Source organism: Loxodonta africana, chromosome 27 (genome assembly GCF_030014295.1).
Source record: "Loxodonta africana isolate mLoxAfr1 chromosome 27, mLoxAfr1.hap2, whole genome shotgun sequence".
Taxonomy (NCBI): domain Eukaryota; kingdom Metazoa; phylum Chordata; class Mammalia; order Proboscidea; family Elephantidae; genus Loxodonta; species Loxodonta africana.
This window is the reverse complement of record NC_087368.1, coordinates 31,974,950-31,979,592: the sequence shown is the minus strand read 5'-3', so window position 1 is coordinate 31,979,592 and position 4,643 is coordinate 31,974,950.

The following is a 4,643-nucleotide window of genomic DNA, read 5'->3' as shown; positions in this document are numbered from 1 at the left end:
AAATCCTTTACAATTCAGTCTTTTTTCTGTTTATCTTTGTTGTTGCTTATTGGTCCAGTTGTGAGGATTTTTGTCAAAATAGAGTTGTAGAAAAAATTGCTTGCTAATTTTCTTTCTTTCTGGTTGTACCGTGATATGTTACTTTTCATTCATTTTCTCATTAGTGAAAACCTAATTCGTGCAAGGGTCTCTCCTAGACACTGAGACTATCCCAACAGAGAGTACACAGCATCAGCCCACCAGGAGTTTACCTTCTAGAAATGGAAAGATAGGTCAACAACTCTTGATCAATGATTAGAGAAAACAATTACCTTCAAGCTGATTCTGACTCATGGTGACCCCATGTGTCTCAGAGTAGAACTGTCGTGGGAAGCTGCCACTACCTTCCACCGAGACTACACACAATGGGGAGCAAATATGAAGGGATGTTGGATTCTGGAAGGAAACGCACACACACAAGTGTCCATGCCACATGTGTCTAACAACCTAGGCATAATCTAGACATGATGAAGAAAATTTCCAAGATTTTATTAAGGAATAAATCATTAATCACAAAAGGTTGGAGGTGAAGTCATCTAGCTCAAACCCTTTATTTTATAGTTTGGGAAAAAGTCAGTTGCTGTTCATTCAGCTCCAGCTCGTGGAGACCCCATGAGTGTCAGAGTAAAACTGTGCTCCATAAAGTTCTCAATGGCTGATTTTTTGCCAGGCCTTTCTTCTGAGGTGCCTCTGGGTGAGCTAAAACCACCAACCTTCCGGTTAGCAGCTGAGTGCGTTAATCACGTTAATGTATGTATGGGTATATATATATTGCGTTATGTGTGTATGCTTATAAATACTTATATAAATATATACATGTATACATATATTTATAGATACTTATATTATTGTGCTTTAGGTGAAAGTTTACAGAGCAAATTAGTTTCTCATTAAACAATTAATACGCAAATTCTTCTGTGACATTGGTTGCCAACTCCGTGATGTGTCAACACTCTCCCCTTCTCTACCCCAGGTTCCCTGTTTCCATTTGTCCAGTTTCCCTGTCCCTTCCCGCCTTCTTGTCTTTGCTTTTGGGCTGGTGTGCCCATTTAGTTTCGTATATGTGACTGAACTACTAAGCACGTTCCTCACATTTGTTACTGATTGCCCTATAGAACTATAATCTTTGGCTGAAGGGTGAACTCTGGGAGTGACTTCAGTACTGAGTTAAAAGGGTGTCCGGGGGCCATATTCTTGGGGTTTCTTCAGTCTCCATCAGACCAGCAAGTCTGCTGTTTTTTTTTCTTGTAAATTTGAATTTTGTTCTACATCTTCCTCCTGCTCTGTCTGGGATCCTTTATTGTGATCCTTGTCAGAGCAGTTGGTGGTGGTAGCCAGCACCATCTAGTTGTACTGGGCTGCAGTTGTTGTATATTTTGATTGTCAACCCTGAACCTATTTCAGTGTTAATGCTATAAGGCATACAAACTAACTGGGGTGTCCACTGCATTCACAAAATTGCCCATTTTCTGAGAGATATAGGAGCAGGGCTCCCTTGGCCACCTTGGAGTCATGTGAGCCTGCTGTTCTGGCCCCGGTTGATTGGCCAAGGGATAGACACTTCACCCCTGCTGGGCCAACCAAGTTCTTTCCCCCAGGAACTTGAAACTTGGAACGAGAGACTGAGACCTTGGGATTTCGTGAGGCTGAGTCACCATAATGGCATTACCACCCCAAAAGGAAGATCTATGAATGCCTGGTCCTTCCCTATCCAGGGCTTGAGTGTTTAACTCCTACAGTAACTTTCTGATAGATTCCCCTTTATGCTCATGTTTGCTAAGGTAGCTTTCTGTTCCTTGTAACTAGAAGACCCTTAACCAATACCCTATATTAACATTTGGAATGAGCACTGCTTGTATGTCTTGTTCCCAGCCCTCAACATCGAGCACGGTTCCTGGCATGGATTAGGCAGTCAATAAATATTTGTTGCCTCAATAAAGAGCTCTCTGTAGGAAACAGAAGGAGGACACACACACACACACGCACACACATATGCATATGTGCATATACATATACAAGAGGGACCAGTCCCTGGACAAGGACACCGTGCTTCGTAGAGGGTCAGTGAAAAAGAGGAAGACCCTCAACAGAATGGATTGACACAGCGGCTGCAACAATAGGCTCAAACATAGCAAGGATTTTGAGGATGGTGCGGGATCCAAAAGCGTTTCATTCCGTTGTTCATAGGGTCAATATGAGTTGGAACTGACTCGACGGCACCAAACAACAGCAACTATATACATATATGTATGTATGTGTGTGTGTGTGTGTGTGTATGATTCTGGTACACATATAGGATTGAAAATGGGGGAAATTAAGGCAATAGATTGAGTTAAGAATGCCTTCCTTTCAACGTTGTAGAAGACAACTGACCTGTATTTTCTGAGCGTTAAGGTTGAGAAGGGTTAAAAGTAATGCTGAGGAATTGTCGCTAATTAAAGGAGTCTAAGGAGATTGCGAAAACCAAATGCAGCACACAATTGTGCATTGGATCCTGAGTGGGTGGGGGTGCGGGATTTCTGTGAAGGACATGACTGGGAAATTTGAGAAATCTGAATACGTTCTGTGTATTAAAAAATTGTCTTGTGTCAGTATTACATTTCCTGAATTTGGCAATTATATTGTGGTTATATAAGAGAATATTCTTGTTCTTGGGAGCTACACATTGAAGTACTTAGAGGTAAAGCTACATAATGACTGCAACTTACTCTCAAATGGTTTATCAAAACTAATTATCATTATCAATACATAACCCCACCCCACTGCCATCGCGTCTATTCCGATTCATAGCGACCCTATACATATTGTCATCAAATACATGTGTATTTGAGATTATACATGTATCTGTACATATACATATATAGAAAGAGAAAGAGAAAGAAAGAGAGACAGAGACATGGAGAGAGAGAAAATGAGGCAAAATGTTAACAATTGGTGAACAAAGATAAGAAGTGTATAGCAGTTCTCTGTACAACTCTTACAATTTTTCTTTAAGCGAAATCATTCCAAAATAAGTTAAAAAAAAAAAATTGCCTTCCAAGGAGGGTCTTACTGGAATGATAGAAATGTTATAAAACTAGATTGTAGTGATATTTACGTAACTTATTAAGTTTACTAAAAATCATTGACTCATATACTTTAAATGGGTAACATATATGGTATACAAATTATACCTTAATAAAGTTTTCTTCTTTGTTGTTTCCTTTTTTTTTTTTAAAGATTGCCTTCCTCTCTTAGTCAGTTGCAAAAGGACAAATATTGTATGAGACCACTATTATAAGAACTCAAGAAATAGTTTAAAAAGAGAAGAAAATATTCTTTGATGGTTACGAGAGTGAGGAGGGAAGGAGGGAGAGGGGTATTCACTAATTAGATAATAGATAAGAACTATTTTAGGTGAAGGGACAGACAACACACAATACAGAAGAGGTCAGCACAACTGGACTAAACCACAAGCAAAGACGCTTCCTGAATAAACCGAACACTTCGAAGGCCAGCGTAGCAGGGGTGGGGGTTTGGAGACCATGGTTTCAGGGGACATCTAGGTCAATTGGCATAATAAAATCTATTAAGAAAACATTCTGCAACCCACTTTGGAGAGTGGCGTCTGGGGTCTTAAACGCTAGCAAGTGGCCATCTAAGATGCATCAATTGGTCTCTACCCACCTGGAGCAAAGGAGAATGAAGAACACCAAGGACACAAGGTAATTGTGAGCCCAAGAGACAGAAAGAGCCACATAAACCATGCACTACATCAGCCTGAGACCAGAAGAACTAGATGGTGCCAGGCTACAACCAATGACTGCCCTGACAGGGAACACAACAGAGAACTACTGAGGGAGCTGGAGAACAGTGAGATGCAGACCTTAAATTTTCTTCAAAAGTCCAGACTTAATGGTGTGACAGAGACTAAAAGGACTACGGAGGTCATGGTCCCCAGACCTTCTGTTAGCCCAAGACAGGAACCATTCCCAACTCTTCAGACAGGAATTGGACTGGACTATAAGATAGAAAATGATACTGGTGAGGAGTGAGCTTCTTGGCTCAAGTAGACACGTGAGACTGTGGGCAGCTCCTGTCTGGATGGAAGACAAGAGGGCAGAGGGGGCCAGAAGCTGGCTGAATGGACACGAAAGTAGTGAGTGGAGGAAAGGAGTGTGCTGTCTTATTAGGGGGACAGCAACTAGGTGTATATAGCAAGGCGTATATAAATTTTTGTATGAGAGACTGACTTGATTTGTAAACTTTCACTTAAAGCACAATAAAAATTAAAAAAAAAAAAAGCTTGCCTTCCTCTCTTTTCCTTCTACTACCTCCTAATTCTGGACCTTCTCACTAGGATTAGACTCCCTGGCTGGACTGTTGTTACCTGTAAGATGACCTTGGATCATTGGTGAGCACATCTTCTCAGAGAAGTGCTAGGCCTCAACCCTCCTCAGACAGCTCCACGGAAGCCAGCATCCTTGCTGATGGACCTCAATCCCATCCTTGATCAATAGCGTTCTTGTTGGCCTACCCACATCCATCCTGATGCCCTCCAACTCATCTACTCTACTGCAGCCTTCTGATCTTGGCACTTTCCTGCCTCAACATTTTTAATTACT